The 21,727-nt window shown below is 37.4% G+C and overlaps 1 protein-coding gene across 44 annotated transcripts in view; it reads right to left on the bottom strand.

Moving 5' to 3' along the window:
• The window catches only part of ZNF438 (zinc finger protein 438), a 297,450-nt gene that overhangs the window by 221,894 nt on the left and 53,829 nt on the right, over nt 1–21,727 (bottom strand). For 28 of the 44 annotated variants that reach the window (XR_010934694.1, XR_010934693.1, XR_010934695.1 and 25 more), the window contains one exon: nt 8,458–8,540. The exons of 15 other annotated variants lie outside the window; for them this stretch is intronic. The gene's annotated coding sequence lies outside the window, so the exon portion shown is untranslated. Of the gene's footprint in view, nt 1–8,457; nt 8,541–16,900; nt 17,853–21,727 lie in introns of those variants that run through there. One more of the 44 variants, XR_010934698.1, reaches the window with a different exon arrangement.

Below are 21,727 nucleotides of genomic sequence, written 5' to 3'. Positions count from 1 at the left end.
AGCTCGCTACCTGGACGAGGCCAGTGTTGGAATAGGTACGCCGGGTCCCTACCAATTCGTCAGCAGCCGCTGACACATACGGACGCTTCACAGGAGCGTAACATTTTCTCCCGAAACTCAAGGGGAAAAGGCAAAAATAGAAAACCTTTTGCCAACCACGAAAATGTATATTTAAAAAGTTGTGGAATAAAAGTGAGCTGCTATATACTTTAAAAACCAGAGAAAAAGTAGAAAGTAAGTATCTCCCTACGCTCAGCTACAACCTCCTGAACTGAATTGAAGCAGAAATGTTGCCGTTTCAGCTAAGCAGCTTTACATTTGAGGCAACTTAAAACACACTACCAATCACATAAGCTAAAAGTAAGGCAGCGGCATCAAAATGTACCCTTTGCTAATCAGAACCCATTTTTCAAGTGTGCTTTTAGAAGGAAGAACGTAAGTCTTCACTAGATCAACGGGCTTTCATTTACCTCGAAATTCACTAAACCAGCAATCGGCAGATTGTTAAATCGACACAATTAATTTGACAACAAATTTGATTGTTGGCTGCTAAATGTGAATTTTAAAACTAATATGTTAGTGCTCTGTTCTGGTTTCAAATCAAAGGGATTTCTTCTGGGATTGAAAAGTAATGAGCATGTAGCCTATCTCACCGACGAAGGAGTGATTTCTAATCTTTAAAAACAGGAGGTCCGCCTACATGATCACCTGGGACAAACTTGGCTAGTGCAACCCGGCGAGAAGGTTATAGGAGCCTGGGAATGTTTAACATCAAGAAAGGAATTACAGCTCAGTAAGATCAGAGGGAATTACACAGGAAATGTGAACAGTAACCCTTTCATATCTCCGTACCCACTGCTACCGCCTGTGATAAATGGGGTCCTGCTGCCACCCAGCAATGCGAATACACAAGCCAACAGCAGAAGGGGACTGGGAAAAAGCGATTTTATACATACACACACACACACACACACACACAGCATAAACTCATAATGACATGATAAAATCATGCTGCTGCAGGAAAAAGCCTTTAGCCTTTCTGATTGCCACGTAGGCACTCTATCACTGCCTCATCCGACAAGAGGCCTAAGTAAAAATCCCAAGGAAACTTGAAGAATCACGCGGGGGTGGCGAGGATAGAAGAGTTGGCAGACTCTTCGTAAGTAGGGAAACGTGGCTTCTCTGAAGCTGACCAAACAAACAGGTCTCCACCCTGGCTTATGTTTAAACATCTTGTTCCTTGTCAGTCTGTAGGGAAAACATTCTTTCCACAATAAATAACATGCAAACGAATCAGAAATTCTTACTCCATCCGTTATCTACTCTGTGTAAAAGTTTTTTCACTATTGTAAGCCAGAAGCTTAGAGAATTCAACTGATTGTAAACTTTTTTTTTTTTTAAAGAGCTGCTTAGGGATAGTCAAGGCAAGTTAACATAGTTCTAGTTGCTAGTTAAGGAGAACCAAGTGTGACTGTGCAGATCCTGGGCTGCTTCAGAGCCCCGCTGGTCCCCATCTCAAGCAAACAAGCTACTCTTGCCACAGCTGCCTCTGGGAAAGGGGGAAATGCTCAGTTTCTATAAATAGGTGAGTGTGAGATTCATTAAAAAAACAACAAACAACCCACCCCATGGTGCTCGGACAGTAAGGGCATGGTGGGGTAGTGAAATAAAATGAAGAAGAAAGTGATATCTCCAGTGGGCTAAGTCTAAAATATGGAATAGAATTTTACAGGTCACTCTGAAACAAGATTTCACTTTTTCCCTTGGTATAACCAGGATAGAGATGGTTTGCCATAGTGGTCAAGAAATAAATGAAAGTGAACACAGAGATGACAAAGCAAACCACCAATGAAAGTTAAAAGGGTTAGCTTTTTAGAAGTATCCAGAAGAGGGGTTAGCTTTTTAGAACTATCCAGAAGAAGGAACAACAAAACCAAAGATTTGTTTTGTTTTGTTTTGCTCTGTTTTCAGCATGTACCTCTCCTCCAAAGCACACATAGCTTCCCCAAGAAACAACCTGTACCAGTAGTGACTCTGTACAGTGCATGGCACGTCACCCAAACAGCAACTGAGATTTCAACTGTAGACTTCTGACTGGGCTTCCAAGCAACGATCAGTTCCCCATCACCACGTGGACCACACGGAAACTCAATGGCGCTATCTGCTCACCTGGAAATGAGAGCTCACTTGGAAGGCCTCTTAATCGCTTTAACCCATGTCTCCTTCTGATAAGCATAAAAACTTCATACCTTCTTTGAACGTTATTTGAGATTTCAGAATAATTTAAGTATTTTATAGCCAAAAAGAAGCCAGAACACAAGATAATTTCTGATGGTTTTTTTCAAACCAGGTCCCACTCCAACAGAATTTAGTAACAAACACTTTTCTAAATAGACAGATATTAATTAATACTTGTCTACTTTTCTCTTGAAGACAAAAAGGCCAAATACATCTACAAACACTATGTACTGGTGACAATGAAATGATATTTATTGGGACCTTTGGCATATCTCCGCTTCTTGAGTTACTGTAGATGATCTTTTCAGTTCTTACATTAGGCCTGAAAAAATGCTGGCTGTACTTCAGTATTCGTTCAATGATTCAGCAGTAAGGCCCCTTTTGCTCTTCTGCAGACCACAGAGCTCTGTTACAGTACTCCCTTCCATGTAATAAACGACAGAGGAAAGCAGGTTAATTTCTCAGGACAGAGGCAATAGTAAAAGAGGCAAACTGCAGACGACCTTCACAACAGTTCCGATGATGAAAACAGTAAGAGTATCACCCAATATTTGCACATTCATACAGTGCTTCACACTGTACAAGGCACTTTACGTTAATTCCACCCCACAACTTTATTAAGTGGGTATTATTATCATTTGATTGAAACAGCATAAGTGGCTTTTATAAGATTCCCCAGCTAGTTGAGCAGAAGAGCTGAGATCTAAACTCTTCTGACAGCTGCCCAGACATTAAAGCTTTCTACTTTGTCAGGAAATTTTGAAAATATCTTCATCCAAACTCTAAAGTCAGAGTACACATAATAAGCAGAATCTTTTTTTCTCTCAACCCACCCAACATCGCTCCTTTTCTACCAATTCCCATAAAAACAATCAGAGTTCCTACGACAGCAGCCTTTACTCCTCAGACCGGAATGGCCAAAAGCACAGTGAAAAGCATCTTTCAAAAACAAACCTGCTCACACTTAGGACTTGTATCATGTAACTGTCCCCCAAATAAGGACATCATCACAGGCATGGGCTTTGAAAACCATTAACTACTGAGGAAATGTCTGGGGTTGTCTGTTCTTCATTTAGAATGAGTCATACATGACACATACTACCTGTTCATGCCTAAAAGGTGAGCACATTCCCGGCCTTCTGGCTTAGCAGAGACACTCACTCCCAGGGCTGGGTGGAGAGGCCAACAGCACAGGAACAACAAATCTAACAGAACTAACAGTTACATTCTTAGCAATTCAAAAAATCATTCCAAATGCTTTATTTTTGAAGTCTTATTAAACAATGATGGAACTACTGGCATTAGTAATTTAATGTAAATGTGAGACATATTGACGGTGGAATTTGACTCACGTAAAATCAATGACTTTTATTCACCTCTGAAGCTTATTATGCAGATTATGAAACAAAATTATATGAAAGATGCTAAACATCTTGCCTAGCACATAATAACTATTCAGTAAATACCAGCTGCAGTCAGTAACATTACTGAACTACTAAAAACAAAAGATATAATGCAACGTCATATTTGAGTCAACCAGCAAAACAATACATTCTATGGGGTCTTTTTGTTTTTGTTTTTGGCCACACTGTGGCGTGTGGGATCTTAGTTCCCCAACCAGGGATCGAACCCACGCCCCCTGCACTGGAAATGTGGAGTCTGAACCACTGGACCGCCAGGGAAGTCCCTCTGTGGGTTATTTTTTAACATCTACACAAAACATAAATATCTGTTCTAGGCATACAAATATATGCATGTAAGTATTCAGAACAAGATTTGGAAGAATAAAGGGCAAAATGATGACCCAGGGACCGTGATGGTCAAAGGGAACATTAATCCCTTTAAATCCTTGATTTGTAAGGCTTCTTTTTTTTTTTAAAAAAAAAAGGTATTTATGTATTCCTTCTATAAATAAAATTTTTAGTAAAGCAAAGTAGAAAATAGATTTACACAAAGTATTATCTTAATAAGTTTCTTCAACTGCATAGTTGATTTCAGTATTGCATGAAAAAGTTTATTTTATTTGTAGATAGAGTCAAAAAGAGGTCTAAGGCTCCTTCCCCCTATTTAGTAACACCATTCAAGCTTTATGTCACAGATTGCCTAATCTTCCTGATTGTTACACTGAAAATACCTGCTTGTGCAAAAAGAAAAAAAAGAAAACCTGCCTTACAATTTTATTACATTTTAAAACCACTCAATGTATTTAATCAAGGTGCAAGGAGGCTTTCAATGTCCAGGAAGCCATAAATCGAAACAGTTTTACATTGAAAAATCACCGTTTCCCCTTGAATTCTGTGTGTGTTTACATTTCATAAACCACATACAGAAAGTCAAGTTGCTGATTCTTTTTAAGGCCATTTAAAATCGTCACAACAATTTCCAACGTCTTGAGGGTTGCTCTAATTAAAAACCTCTCCTCCTAGGCTCTTCCTAGCTTCTAATTCTTGTCTGTACCATTTTGATGCTGGTTTTAAAATTCTAACTTTCCTTCCCGTTCACAACCATAACTTTGACTTTTTCACCCCATTCTTCTTCCTTCAGATCACCTAGATGTGAGCCTATGAACTGTGGGCAAACCAGGTCACAAAAGGTCTTACGAACTCCCACAAAGAAGCAAATAGCAGGCCTCCTGTGGTTCACGCACCAGGGGAAGCCCCAGGCCCCTGCAATTTACAAATCCAGCTTATAAATTAAAGACCTCCAGTACTGTAAACAGGGACAGACATTTCAACAGATGAGAGGCAGAGAAAGCAGCCTCTTACTTGACCAGGAGGACATTAGGCTGAATAGAAATCTCCACCTCAAGGAGCTGTGGAGTCGGTGTTTGCGGGAAGCAGTACGATCTCTTTTAGATATATTTATAATCCAAGAAGGCCCTTCTCTGTAAATAAATGGGTAATACTATTTGATCAAAAGTTATTTTCCTATAATTTCAAATAAAAATTCTAGATATAATGTGTAGCTAGTATAGGGCAATTTCAACAACAACAATATACATCTGTATTTCTAGCAAATGAAAAGCACATGTATCAACAATTTTTTTCTCCCATATGCTCAGCTATGGGCTCATTAATGTTAAGCTGCTATATCTGCAAACCTCTGAACAATGGCTCCTCCTGTAGCTGGCTTCCTTGATTCTAGAAGCCCCAACCTAGCACCGTGGTGACCCACCGCAGGCTAGCTGTTACCCACCTGCTCTGGGCCTCAGTTTCTGGTCTAATATTAACACTACCTGATAGGACTGTTGCAAGGTTTACATAAGTTGTTATGTGTAAAGTACTAGAACAGAGCCAAGCACTGTGCGATTCTTGGCTATTTTTATTATCCTTAACATCAGAAAGGTGTGGCTCTGGGGCCAGAACGTCCGTAAGCACAGCTTACGGCAGCCGCTGCAGGAATCGGTGCCTCGAGACTGCTTAGCTCTTGGCGCAAGTTCACAGTCGCCTGTGTATTCCGTCCTGTGCATTCTAATTACTGATGTCTTCCTGTACGCCTCCGCGTACCTGGTGCTCGGCATGCCTGGTGACGCATCTCACTCTGGACTCTAAATATCTTGAGAACAGGGACTGTATCTACCTCGCCTTGTAGACTCAGCACCTAGTGCGGTGTCTTGCATAGAGTAGCTGCTCTATAAAAACCCAATTGAAACATAGTAAGTATTAGCCATCTATCTGTCTGCCTCACTCAAGCTCAGTTCCTGAGAACAGAGGTTACTGAACGTTGGTTTCTGCATCCCTAGAAGGGCCTACCTCACACTGGCGGTTAATAAAAGCCTACCACCTACTTTTTTTATCCATGTTTCGAATTTATTTTGCATGTTATTTTGACTTATTCACAGCAACTTTTTATTGACTGAAACAAAATGCATTTCTGAAATGAAACAATTCTCTTTTTTCTTTTCCCCTAGAAGCTCTTGATAGAGCAGGAAATAAAACTTTTCAATGACTTTTTAGTCCTCAAAGTGATGACTATAGAGAAAAGAAGCAATGATCTTTTTTCCACACTGTTCTGGATGGAGCCTTTGTCGGGAATCATCCTCCAGAACCTAGCCAGAACAAAGCCCTTCTTCAAAAAGAGTCGTCCTCTGACTGCTGTACAGATTCCATTCAGTCAGCACTGTGTCCTCGCTCTTCCACAATTGTGACATGTTCATTATCTGAAAACTCTCTCTGCCCACCCTGCTTGTGACCATGCCCAGCTCAGCTTAGCACAAAAAGCCTGTTTGGGCGGCCTCCTACTGCTGACCTCATGAAACACAAACTCAGGGCAAGCAGCCTTTGGACCACTCAGGACCTCATCAATGAAAGATCTTCGGCATGACCTTCAGTCTGATGCCTGGCTGAAGGTCGCACAGTGGGCCTACCTCCCAGGACCCTCAATCTCAAAACATGCACACATCCCAGGGAAAAAGGCAAGAACCTTCTGGGAGTCTAGATAAATATCTTAGTTTTCTCAGGGAAAAAAATGGTGATTTCACATTCCTCTGAGTCATTCTATTACTAGATTACTTCCAGGTGTTATGGCGGGACAGTCCACCACAACGTGTGTCACTTGCTAATGTCAGGTCGGAGCATAAATACATGAGTCACATATGATCCTTCCAATTCTCCTTACTCAAGGTGGTAAGAGAAGTGATTTATTTCTCTTGACTTTCCAAGATGAAATGAAGCTAACTTCTTTGCTTAAACGAAATAAAAGCTCTGTCAGATGGAAACTCCCTTGCTATCCCTGGTGCCCTGGTCAGGCGTGGAGTTTTAAAGTGAGAAAGCATCTTGGACAGTCATCAACCTCACAGCACAGACCCCGCCTGAGGCCCAGAAGAACTGAGACGTTTGCCATGGTCACAAAGGAAAACAGAGGATCAAAGCAAGACTAACGGTCCTCCTGCATTCTCCTCAGCCCGTTTGCTTTCCACACGCCACACGGAAAGGAGTCTGGCCAAGAACTTCACCCTGACCCGCAATCCTGAAGAGGCTGTCCGCAGCTTCCCCTCACTCCCTGCATTTTGGTAGTCCAGCTACATAATTATCTGCTAAAAAAATATGAGAAATAAAGACAAGCCTTCCAGTTCAAAGTAACAGCTACATTACTATTTTCTTAAAGATATTACCCCTTGCAACCGCTACAGCCTTCTTTCCTCCACACTATTTCCAAGACAAGGCTGCGTGTCCTCTAAGAGCCGCTTCCATAAATAGTCCTCAAGTATATTCTGAAAAAAATGGGAAAGCCCTGTACACAAGCACGCTTATGATAGTGAGGGAATGGAGATGACGCCCACCTGAGAAGGGCACACGACTAGGAGCATCCTAATACTCTATCAGGGACTCAAAGCAAAAGGACGGCCTCTGACACTGAGCAAACATTGAGGAGAATGTAAATGCCATGCCCTGTGCCACCTGGTACCATAACTGACAGGGACATCTCTGAAAACAAGCTTACTCGTCAATAACTGGTAATGTTTCCCTACCCATCACCATAAAATCCAGTAATTCAATAATCCCAAACATATTCTGAATCTTGTACTTTGCCATTGCAAACACCAAATACAAAATCTGATACATTAACTTCAATTTGACTATTTCTTCTTTTTTCCCAGTCTAATGAGAAGGAAAAGGGCCTGAATGTGGGCAATACTAAAAGTGTCTTTTTAAGATATAATACAGAAATAGGTCAAGAAAATGAGAAGTAATGTAATATGGCACAATAGCATATTTTTAATGACTTTCTTAAGGTTCACTTTGATATATACTTGGAAAACATGGCAATTTATTTAAAGTTGTGACAATCTTAGGGTTTTCATAATTTCTATAGCTATAAAAATTAATGAAAATATTTTACAAATTATTTAAAATTACAATTTAATAATAGTCTGAGATAAAAATCTAAGATATCAATGAAAACTGAGAGGCAGATAAGTAAAACTTTATTAAATTTCTCATTTCCTACTGAGGGAAGACAAAAGATACCATCTCATTCTTGACTTAATTATAGGTATGACATAGATTTAACGTTTCAAAAAAACTTAAAAATAATCAGCAGCAGATTTCAAAGCAGGCAAAATTCAAAACCAAATTAAACAAAGATAAACTTTAAATCAAATAGCAAAAAGCCCAAAACACAATGGAAAATAAAAGACTTGTATAAAAGAAACAAGATCAATGAAATAAAACGAATTAAAGATCAATTTTGACAATAAATATAAATGAGTTAAAATACCTGTTAAAAGACAAAGGTTCCTCCCATTAGGTTAAAAAATCCAACTATGAAATCCAACTATGCTCCACTTATAGAAAACATATCTAAAAGAAATGACAAAGAAAGGATAAATATAATAAGAAGTACACAGATACATAGGGAAATATAAACTAAAGTAGCAATATTAATGTCAGCTAAAACACAAAGCACAAGGCATAAATTAGGAAAAAAGTGATATTATTCTGATAAAAGGTATAATCCTCAATTGAGATACTGACAGTTAATAATACATGAACACACAAAGCAAAACAAAAAAAGAGAGAAATATAAAGAAAAATTAATGGAAGAAATCACTGATTTACATCTTTAACCCTTTGAGATCAGATAAAAAATAATTATAGAAAAGTTAAACAACATAATAACTAAATATTTTAGTATTTTACAAGGAAGACAAATTCTTTGAAAAAGTCTGTGAAACTTTACTAAAACTGATCATAAATTAGTCAATGAAGACATTTAAAAATTAGAATGCTGTGTATCAATTTATTACTAATTAGTACCTAAATTTTAAAAGTAACTTGTAAATTGGAGAAACACTCTCCTAAATAACTACTGGATCAAAGAGAACTCTTGGCATGAAATCATATGCTAGCTTAGAAATTATTTTAATTGAGAATACATATCAGGGACTTCCCTGGTGGTGCAGTGGGTTAAGAACCCACCTGCCAATGCAGAGGACATGGGTTCAATCCCTGGACTGGGAAGGTTCCCCATGCTGCAGAGCAACTAAGCCTGTGTGCCACAACTACTGAGCCTGCGCTCTAGAGCCCGTGAGCCACAACTACTTAGCCTATGCGTCGCAACTACTGAAGCCTGCGCGATCTAGGGCCCACATGCCCCAACTACTGAGCCCACATGCTGCAACTACTGAAGCCTGCACGCCTAGAGCCTGTGCTCTGCAACAAGAGAAGCCACCACAATGAGAAGCCCGTGCACCGCAACAAAGAGTAGCCCCCACTCGCTGCAACCAGAGAAAGCCCGTGTGCGGCAACGAAGACCCAACACAGCCTAAATAAATAAATAAATAGATGAGAATACACACCAAAATATACTGGCTATGGCAAAACAGTACACAGAGAAAAACTTAAAAGTCTTAAATGCTTTCCATTTTGTATTAGGGTATAAAATTTCTACCATAACAAAAGGACTCAAAAATATAGTAGGCACAGTTAGAGATTTTTCTTTTTCATGTCACAATGCGGGGTGCAGGGGGAGGTGTGCATCACAAGATCATTCAGGGACCCAAGATGACTCTATCAGCTTCCACATGGCTTCCATCTCTGGACCTAAGGTGGCTGCTATACCTGATGTAACATCCCCACCAGCAGAAAGAGAAAAGAGAAAGTCTAGGGCAAGTAGCTTGTCCTTGATGAGGTAACCTTATACACGTCACCAGTCACCTCTCATTAGTCCAAAGCCACACCCTGCTGCAAGAGAAGCAGAGAAATGTAGTTTCTGGATGGGCAGCCGTGTATGTGCTCAGGTAAAATCTAGAAGTTCTATTCCTAACAGGAAAAATAGATCGTAAGTGACACTGGAGTATCTTCTACATATTCTTTCTAGTTAAAAAAAATGAAAAGAACAAGAAAACAAAATCAAGAGGGGATTATATGTAATTACTTCATTTTAGCTGGATTCTTCTTAGAGCCAAAGACACTACTAAATATCAATTAAAGAAATTAGAAAGGTACGTCAATGAATTTTAAGGATGCTAGGGTCCCATTCCAATACATCAAATCATAGGCTAACTACACTGAGAATTCATCTACTCTCTTTCCTTGTTTAAGGATATTTAATTCACATATTTTTATTTATATTGTGTATACTGATTTATCTAAATGGAATTTTCAGGTCAACTCAGTTTCAGCCTTACACAGAGAGGTCTTCTAACATTAGTCAGAAGTTAATGTTTTGTTAGTAAATTAACTTTCAAATTTTTGGAATTTTTTTCAAAACAACATTATTGAGGTAAAATGTGTACATTTCAATGAATTTTACAAACATATACATATATCCATATAATCACCACCATAGTCGAGATATAGAACACACTGATCAAACCAAAAGTTTCCCCTGAGCCCCATCCTGGTTAAACAAACTGTAGAGATATAGAACACACTGATCAAACCAAAAGGTTCCCTTGAGCCCCATCCAGGTCAATCACACTCCATCCTCAGCCGCAGACAACATGTCTGTTTATTGTGACTATAGATTAAATCTGTTTGTTTTGGGGTTTTTTAGCATCATTTCTGGTATAATAATTGTGGGCAGTAAATGGAATCATAGAGTTTGTATTCTTTTGTGTCTGGCTTATTGAACTCAGCATAACGTTTCTGAGATTCATTCATGTTGCTGTATGTATCAGTACGTTGTTCCCTTTAAATGCTGAGTAGTATATTATTACATGGATATATGCCACAATGTGTTCGTCCATCCACTAGTTTATGGACATTTAAGTTGCTCCCAGCTTGAGGCTATTATGAATAAAGCTGCTATGGACATTCATGTACAAGTATGTGTGTAAATATATGTTATCATTTCTCTTAGGTAAATATTTAGTAGTAAAATTGTTGTATGTTATGGTAAATGTTTAACTTTATAACACACTGCCAAACAGTTTAAATGGTTTTATCGTCTTACTTTCCTACCAGCAATATATGAAAGTTCCATTCTAACACTTGTTCTTTTAATTTTTAATTTTAGCTATTCTGATGAATATACAATGGTATCTCATTGTTTTGGTTTGCATTTTTCTGATGTCTAATGATGCTGAACACCTTTTCCTGTGCTGCATTCATTATTTTCTTGTGCCTAGATTTTTAACTGGGTTGTCTTTTTAATGAGCTGTCAGAGTTCTTTATATATTCTGGCTACAAGTCATTTGTCAGGTATATGTATTGTGAATATGTTCTCTCTGTTTAAAGATCACCTTTTCATTTTCTTAACGATGTCTTTTGAAGAATAGAAGTTTTAAATTTTGATGGAGTCCCATTTGTCAATTTTTCTTTTATGGTTCATCCTTTTTGGGCCCCAAGAAATCTTTGCCTATCCCAAGTTCACGAGTATTTTCTCCTGTAATTTTTTCTTGAAGTTTTATAGTTTTAGTCTTTTATATTTAGATCCATGATTCTTTTCAAGTTATTTTTATATCTAGAAGAAGTAAGAGTTGAGGTTAATGTTTTTACATTTAATATCCACGTGTTCCAGTACCATTTGTTAAAAAGACTATCCTTTCCCCATTGAATTAACTTGGCACAACTGTCAGAAATCAACTGACCATATATGTGTGGGTCTATTTCTGGATTCTCTATTCTATTCCATTGATATATATGTTTATCTTAGGCCAACACTACCTTGATCACCGCAGCTTTAAAGAAGGAGCTTTAAAAAGTAGAGGAAGTCTTGAAATTAGGTACTAAAAACCTTCCAATATTATTCTTGTAAATACATGTTTTAGTTTTTATAGGTCCTTTGTATTTTGATATAAATTTTCAATTTCAATTTCTAATTTTTCATTGCTGGTATATATACATAAAACTGATTTTGTGTATATACTCTGCGTCCTGCAAGCTTGCTAATAAATTCAATGACAAATTCTAGTGGCATTTTAGAGATTTCTTAGCATTTTCTCTATACATGATCATGTTGTCTGCAAATAAAGACCTTTTATTTCTACCTTGCCAATGTGTATGTCATTTGTTTCTTTTTATTGCCTGTTACACTGGCTGGGGCCTCCATTACAGTATTAGATACACGTATGGAGGAGATGGGCATACTTGTCTTGTGTCCTGTCTTAGGAGGAAAGCACTCCATCTTTTGACTTTAAATAGGACTTCAGCTAGAAGTTACATGTAGATGTCTTTCGTCAGGTTAAGAAAATCCTCTTCTGTTTCTAGTTTCCTGACAGATTTTATCACAAATGGCTGTTGAATGTACTCCAATGCTTTCTCCTGTAACTACTGACAGGATCATATAGCTTTTTTCTGTTAAAGTGATGAACTTATGCTAGTGAATTTTCCAATGTTAAACCAACCTTGCATCCCTCGAATAAACTCATTTTTAATATCCTGCTGGATTTGACTTACTAATGGTTCGTTCACAAAATGTTTCACCTATGTTCAAGAAGGATATTTGTTTATAGTTTTCTTTTCTTGTAATGTCTTCACCTAGTTTTGATGTTAGCATAATGCTAGTGTCCTAAAATGAGTTGGGAAGAGTTTCCTTTTCATCTATTTTCTGAATTATTTCTCCTTCGAATGTTTGATAGAATTCATCAGTTAAAACATGTATGGGCCTGGAGTTCTTGGTTTTGGTTTGGTTTGTTTGTGTGGGAAGGTTTTTAAGCAGGAATATAACTTCTTTAATAGATACGGTGCTACTCTAATGTTATCCTTCTTCCGAAGTCAATTTCATTACATAATTTGTGCCTTCCAAGGAATGTACCCATTTTATCAAAGTCGTCAAACTTATGTACAAAAGATGTTTGTAATATTCTTTCTATATGTTTTTAATTTCTGTACAATCTGTAGTGATGTCCCCTCTTTCAATTCTGACATTATACTTAGTAACATGTGTTTCCTCTTTATTTTTGTTGATTAGGATAGCTAGAGGTTTAATCGTTTTCTCAACGAGCCTGCTTTTGGTTTCCTTGTTTATCTCTGTTGTTTACCTGTTTTCTATTTCATCAATTTCTGTTCTTTTGTTTACTATTTCCTTCCTTCTACTTACTTTCGTTTTAATTTGATCTTCTTTTTCTACCTTCTTAAGGTGGACACTTAGATCGTTTAAAGATTTGCCTAAGCACTGCTTCACATATATCCCAGAAATTTTGATGTGTTTTTATTGTGATTCACTTCAAAACATCTTTTAATCACCCCTCCTTTTTTTTGACCAATGTGCTAGTTAGAAGTATGTGGTGTAATTACAAATGTTGAGGATTTTCCAGATATCTTTCTGATATTGATTTCTAGCTTAATTATATTGTGGTCATAGGATACACTCTGCATAATTTCCATCATTTTAAATTTAATGAGACTTGTTTTATGTATTAGAAGATGGAGGGCTATCTTGGTGGATATTCCATGTGCACTTGAAAAGAATGCATATTCTGCTACTGGTGAGTGGAATGTTCTGTAAATGTCAGTGAAGTCAAGTTGGTTTACAGTGTTGTTATGTGCATCTATATCCTCCCTGATCATGTTTCAACTTTTTCCATCAATTACTGATATGGGTATTAAAATCTACAACTACAATTGAAGATTTGTCAGTTTCTTTTTTTTTCAGTGCTATCAGTTTCTGCTTTGTGTATTTTTACAATGTAGTATTGTGGAATTTAAGGTTATTATTTCTTCTTGACAAATTGGCCCATTCATCATTATTATGAAGTGTCCCTCTTTAACCTTCTTAATTCCACTTGTTATGAAGCCCACTCTGATATTACTATAGCCACTCCAGTTTTCTCATACTTCGTGCTTACATTGTATACATTTTACACCCTTTTGTTTCTAACCTATTTTGAAGGTTACCTTGGTTTTTTATCCAACTTGACAATCTTTGCCTTCTGATTAGAGTAGATCATTTACGTTTAATGTGATTACTGATATGACTGAATGTTGTCCTACCATATTGTTACAAGTTTTCTATTTGTCCATCTAGTTTTGGTCCTTCTCCCCTTTTTTCCTGTCTTATTTTGGATTAGTTTTTAGGATTTCACTTCATATCCACCATTAGTTTCTTATTAGTTAAAACTCTTTTTTAGCTATTTTCGTGAATACTCTTTAGCTTAAGAAAACCTACCTTCAAAAAATATACCACTTCATGTATAAGACCCTTATGATATGTTTCCTTTCCCCAACCCATTCTTTGAGCCATTGATGTCATACTTTTTTTTTTTTTTTTTTTTTTTTTTGCGGTACACGGGCCTCTCACTGTTGTGGCCTCTCCCGTTTCGGAGCACAGGCTCCAGACACGCAGGCTCAGCAGCCATGGCTCACGGGCCCAGCCGCTTCGTGGCATGTGGGATCCTCCCGGACCGGGGCACGAACCCGTGTCCCCTGCATTGGCAGGCGGACTCTCAACCACTGCGCCACCAGGGAAGCCCTGATGTCATACATTTTACTTTTACATATGTTATAAATCTCACTAGATAAACACTGTCATTATTTTTTATTTAAAGAGACATTTATGTTTTAAAGAAACTGAAACAGGGAGAAAAATTTTTTTTATCAACATATGAACCACTTTTAGCATTCTTTATCCCTTTGTATAGTCCAATTTCCACCTGGTATCTTTTGCCTAATAAACTTCCTTCAATATTTCTTGTAATGTATGTCTGCTGGTCATGAGTTGTCTCAGTTTTTGTCTAAAAAAGTTCTTATTTGGCCCTTATTTTTTTTCTCCTTTATTTTGTATTTTTACTGGCTGTAAAATCCTAGGTTGACAATTTTTCTAGCACTTGAAAATTGCTATTAAATTGCATCCTGGTTTGCACAGTTTCTGATGACAAGTCTGCTGCCGTTCTTGACTTTATTCCTTTGTATGTAATATCTTTTTATTCCCTCTGCCTGCTTTTAACATTTTTCTCTTTATCACTAATTTTCACCAATTTTCTTGATGTACCGTGTGTGTGTGTGTGTGTGTGTGTGTGTATGTGTTGTTTATCTTGCCTGGGCTCTGTTGAATTTCTTGGATCAATGGGTTTATATTTTCTTCAAATTTGGGGAAATTTCAGCCATTAATATTTTTCTCTTTCACCCTCCCTCTAAATTGTGAGACTACAATTACACTTATGCCCATGGTTATCATACTATAGGCAACCAAGGTGCTTTTCATCTTTTTCAATCTTTTTTCTCTCTATGCTTTTGGTTAAATTCTCACTATGTTTTCAAGTTCACTGAGCTTTTCTCCTGAAAGAGCTAACCTGCACTTAATCCCATCTAGTAAAATTTTCGTTTCAGTTACTATATTTTTCTATCTCTGCCCGTTCCAATGTTTTCTTTTTTCTATCTTCTATTTCATTCCGCATTATGTGTACGTACATGAGCCATATTTACAACAGCTGTTTTAAAGTACCTATCTGCTAGTTCTATCATCTCTGTCACTTCAGGGTCTATTTCTATTGGCTCCTGGTTATGGGGTTTTTCTCCTGCTCCTTTCTTCATCTAGTGATGTTTGACTGGATGCAATTCACTGTGAATTTTAAGTGGCTGAATGCTGGATTTCTTGTGTTTGTTTAAACAGTGTTGAATTTCTAGCAGACAGTTGTTACTGTGGATTAATATGATTCTTTTGAGGCTTAGTTTTCAGCTCGTTCACGGCTTGTATAGAGGAACCTTTACTCTAGGGCTCAACCTTACAGCGACCTGGTACTTTTTCACTTCTCATGAGATGTCCTTTTGGGGGCTTCATCCTGTGCATGGTTTGGTGTTCAGCAGATCCTCAGGAGCCCCCCTACGGAGATTTCAGAAATACTTTCTCTGTCCACCACCCACCTCTCTAGGAAGGTGAGATTTCAAATGAATCAGGCTTTTCTATCCTGTCTCCTTGCTACTTCCTTCCCTGCTCCATAGTAAGAGTCAGGTACTTCACTTTTAAATTTGGTTATTGAACTTTAAAAGCTGAAAGGAGAACTGATCTCCCTCTAAGAAACCTACTGAGCATACCTTCCTAGGAGAGGGGGAGGGTAGATAAAGGGTATTTATTTAGATTCTTTTTTCCTTAGGATTGAATACAAAAAAATTTACAAAAATTGAATAGAAAAAAGTATTTATTTTGTTACTCTTATTCTTAAAAATACTTGTGCTTTATTATTTGTGTGGGTAGATACCTAAGTAAAGGCTTAAAATGAAGCTCCTCTAAACCATTAAATAGCTTATTTTATGGAGAATAAAAGAAAGAGCAGATGTTTTAGGGGAGGTTGAAGAGAGGTAAGTTGGTGGTAGGAAGCAAATGTTTCCTCCAAGGCTAGGCTGTCATGAACTAAGTTGGAGTATATAGTTATCTGACAGTTGTAATAACATTAATAATCACAAACTATATCTAGAAAATTATGCAGGCTCACTACTGAAAACTGGAAAAGGCCAAAAATATAAAGATGAAAATATATGCCATCTATAAATCTATCACTTAGAAGATAACAACTGTTAATATTTGGCATGTGTCCTCACAGAGTTTTGCTAAGCATACACATACATACGTATATACACATTGGGTGGGCCAAAAGGTTCATTTTTTTCTGTAAGATGGCTCTGGTAGTACTCAGCTGTCTTTAACTTCATTGGAAACAATTTTGTTAGACTGTATGTGACAGCTGTCATACCAGAGTGCATTTAAAAAAAGACTCATCAAAACTGGTGAATTTTTGTGTAGCCATTTTGATATCAAAGATGGAAGGAAAAAAGCAACATTTTCGGTATATTATGCTTTATTATTTCAAGAAAGGTAAAAACGCAACTGAAACGCACAAAAAGATTTGTGTAGTGTACGGAAAAGGCCCTGTGACTGATCAAACGTGTCAAAAGTGGTTTGCGAAGTTTCGTGCTGGAGATTTCTCATTAGACGATGCTCCATGGTCGGGTAGACGAGTTGAAGTTGATAGCGATCAAATCGAGACATTAACTGAGAACAATCAACGTTATACCCCTGGGAGATAGCTGACATACTCTAAATATCCAAATCAAGCTTTGAAAATAATTTTCACCAGCTTGGTTATGTGAATCGCTTGGATGTTTGGGTCTCACATAAGCAAAAAAAACCTTCTTGACCATATTTCTGCATGCAATTCTCTACGTTTTGAAACATAATGAAAACGTTCCATTTTTAAAACAAACTGTGATGGGCAATGACAACTGGATACTGTACAACAATGTGGAACAGAAGAGATCGTGGGGCAAGTGAAATGAACCACTACCAACCACACCAAAGGCCGGTCTTCATCCAAAGAAGGGGATGTTGTCTATATGGTGGAATTGGAAGGGAGTCCTCCATTATGAGCTCCTTCGAGAAAACCAAACGATTAATTCCAACAAGTACCGCTTCTAATTAGACCAACTGAAAGTGGCACTCGACGAAAAGAGTCCAGAATTAGTCAACAGAAAACACATAATCTTCCATCAGGATAACACAAGACCACATGTTTTTTTGATGACCAGGCAAAAACTGTTACAGCTTGACTGGGAAGTTCTGATTCATCCACCATATCACCAGACATTGAACCTTCAGATTTCCATTTATTTCGGTCTTTACAAATTCTCTTAATGGAAAAACTTTCAATTCTCTGGAAGATTGTAAAAGGCACATTGAACAGTTCTTTGCTCAAAAAGATAGAAAGTTTTGGGAAGATGGAATTATGAAGTTGCCTGAAAAACGGCAGAAGGTAGTGGAACAAAAGGGTGAATACATTGTTCAATAAAGCTCTTGGTGAAAATGAAAAATGTCTTTTATTTTTACTTAAAAAACTGAAGGCACTTTTTGGTCCACCCAATCTATACCTCACAGGACTGCTGTGAGGACTAAATTAGCTCAAACATATAAAGCAATTAGAACACAGTAAGCTATGTATGTGTTTACTCTCGTTATTAAGAGGAAAAACGAGTAAATAAAGGGGCTCTGAGTGGACCTGAGATCATTTCAAGACCTGAACTTTCCAACATCATCTGTATATAGCTCAAATACCTCTTTAATTTGACAGAGAGAAGTGTACTACATTTGAGAACTGCTTTTCCCTTTATTGATTATTTCATTACTGGCTTTAAAGGAGTGTGGATATATTAGTCTTCTGCCAAGGTCAGGTGTAAAAATTAGTCTAACTGCCTCAGTGCCAGAGACTGAGAAGCATGACATGTGTGCCATGATCATGTCACCTTCACCATCGAGAAGGTACCACTGGCCATCTCTCCTCCTAGGAGGATCCCTGGCTCAATTCAAAACAGGAATAACAACACAGGACATAATCCGAATGGTATGTTTTAGGTCAGCACAGCAGTTTTGTGTGAGGTCAAAATGGTAATCAAGGAGAAGGAGTCAAATATTTGAAGAAATTATAGTTGAAAACGTCCCTAATATGGGAAAGGAAATAGTCAATCAAGTCCAGGAAGCGCAGAGAGTCCCATATAAGATAAATCCAAGGAGAAACACGCTGAGACACATATTAATCAAACTTTCAAAAAATAATACAAAGAAAAAATATTAAAAGCAGCAAGGGAAAAGAAACAAATAATATACAAGGGAATCGCCATAAGGTTAACAGCTGATTTCTCAGCAGAAACTCTGCAAGCCAGAAGGGAGTGGCAGGACATATTTAAAGTGATGAAAGAGGAAAACCTACAACCAAGACTACTCTACCCAGCAAGGATCTCATTCAGATTTGATGGAGAAATTAAAACCTTTACAGACAAGCAAAAGCTAACAGAAGTCAGCACCACCAAACCAGCTTTACAACAAATCCTAAAGGAACTTCTCTAGGCAGGAAACACAGAGAAGGAAAAGACCCACAATAACACACCCCAAACAATTAAGAAAATGGTAATAGGAACACACATATCGATAACCACCTTAAATGTAAATGGATTAAATACTCCAACCAAAAGGCACAGACTGGCTGAATGGATACAAAAACAAGACCCATATATATACTGTCTACAAGAGAACCACTTCAGACCTAAGGACACATACAGACTGAAAGTGAGGGGATGGAAAAAGATATTCCATGCAAATGGAAATCAAAAGAAAGCTGGAGTAGCAATTCTCATATCAGACAAAATAGACTTTAAAATAAAGACTATTACAAGAGACAAAGAAGGATACTACATAATGATCAAGGGATCAATCCAAGAAGAAGATATAACAATTGTAAGTATTTATGCACCCCACATAGGAGCACCTCAATACATAAGGCAAATACTAACAGCCATAAAAGGGCAAATCGACAGTAACACATTCATAGTAGGGGACTTTAACACCCACTTTCACCAACGGACAGATCATCCAAAATGAAAATAAATAAGGAAACACAAGCTTTAAATGACACATTAAACAAGATGGACTTAATTGATATTTATAGGACACTCCATCCAAAAACAACAGAATACACATTTTTCTCAAGTGCTCATGGAACATTCTCCAGGATAGATCATATCTTGGGTCACAAATCAAGCCTTGGTAAATTTATGAAAATTGAAATTGTATCAAGTATCTTTTCCAACCACAACGTTATGAGAGATGAGACTAGATATCAATTACAGGAAAAGATCTGTAAAAAATACAAACACATGGAGGCTAAACAATACACTACTTAATAACGAAGTGATCACTGAAGAAACCGAAGAGGAAATCAAAAAATACCCAGAAACAAATGACAACAGAGACACGACAACCCAAAACCTATGGGATGAAGCAAAAGCAGTTCTAAGAGGGAAGTTTATAGCAATACAATCCTACCTTAAGAAACAGGAAACATCCTAACCTTGCACCTAAAGCAATTAGAGAAAGAAGAACAAAAAAACCCCAAAGTTAGCAGAAGGAAAGAAATCATAAAAATCAGATCAGAAATAAATGAAAATCAAATGAAGGAAACGATAGCAAAGATCAATAAAACTAAAAGCTGGTTCTTTGAGAAGATAAACAAAATTGATAAACCATTAGCCAGATTCATCAAGAAAAAAAGGGAGAAGACTAAAATCAACAGAATTAGAAATGAAAAAGGAGAATTAACAACTGACACTGCAGAAATACAAAAGATCGTGAGAGATTACTACGAGCAACTCTATGCCAATAAAATGGACAACCTGGAAGAAATGGACAAATTCTTAGAAATGCACAACCTGCCAAAACTGAATCAGGAAGAAACAGAAAATATGAACAGACCAATCACAAGCACTGAAATTGAAACTGTGATTAAAAATCTTCCAACAAACAAAAGCCCAGGACCAGATGGCTTCACAGGCAAATTCTATAAAACATTTAGAGAAGAGCTAACACCTATCCTTCTCAAACTCTTCCAAAATATAGCAGAGGCAGGAACACTCCCAAACTCATTCTACGAGGCCACCATCACCCTGATACCAAAACCAGACAAAGATGTCACAAAGAAAGAAAGCTACAGGCCAATATCACTGATGAACATAGATGCAAAAATCCTCAAGAAAATACTGGCAAACAGAATCCAACAGCACATTAAAAGGATCATACACCATGATCAAGTTGGGTATATTCCAGGAATGCAAGGATTCTTCAATATATGCCAATCAATCAATGTGATACACCATATTACAAACTGAAGGAGAAAAACCATATGGTCATCTCAATACATGCAGAGAAAGCTTTCGACAAAATTCAACACCCATTTATGATAAAAACCCTGCAGAAAGTAGGCATAGAGGGAACTTTCCTCAACATAATAAATGCCATATATGACAAACCCACAGCCAACATCATCCTCAATGGTGAAAAACTGAAAGCATTTCCACTAAGATCAGGAATAAGACAAGGTTGCCCACTCTCACCACTCTTATTCAACATAGTTTTGGAAGTTTTAACCATAGCAATCAGAGAAGAAAAGGAAATAAAAGGAATCCAAATCGGAAAAGAAGAAGTAAAGCTGTCACTGTTTGCAGATGACATGATACTATACATAGAGAATCCTAAAGATGCTACCAGAAAACTACTAGAGCTAATCAATGAATTTGGTAGAGTAGCAGGATACAAAATTAATGCACAGAAATCTCTGGCATTCCTATACACTAAGGATGAAAAATCTGAAAGTGAAATCCAGAAAACACTCCCATTTACCATTGCAACAAAAAGAATAAAATATCTAAAACCTACCTAAGGAGACAAAAGACCTGTATGCAGAAAATTATAAGACACTGATGAAAGAAATTAAAGATGATACAAACAGAGGGAGAAATATACCGTGTTCTTGGATTGGAAGAATCAACATTGTGAAAATGACTCTACTACCCAAAGCAATCTACAGATTCAATGCAATCTCTATCAAACTACCACTGGCATTTTTCACAGAACTAGAACAAAAAATTTCACAATTTGTATGGAAACACAAAAGACCCCGAATAGCCAAAGCAATCTTGAGAACGAAAAACGGACCTGGAGGAATCAGGCTCCCTGACTTCAGACTATACTACAAATATACAGTAGTCAAGACAGTATGGTACTGGCACAAAAACAGAAATATAGATCAATGGAACAGGATAGAAAGCCCAGAGATAAACCCATG

Source organism: Pseudorca crassidens, chromosome 1, assembly GCF_039906515.1.
Source record: "Pseudorca crassidens isolate mPseCra1 chromosome 1, mPseCra1.hap1, whole genome shotgun sequence".
Classification (NCBI taxonomy): domain Eukaryota; kingdom Metazoa; phylum Chordata; class Mammalia; order Artiodactyla; family Delphinidae; genus Pseudorca; species Pseudorca crassidens.
The sequence above is the reverse complement of the archived record's forward strand: the minus strand, read 5'-3'. Positions and strand labels throughout refer to the sequence as shown.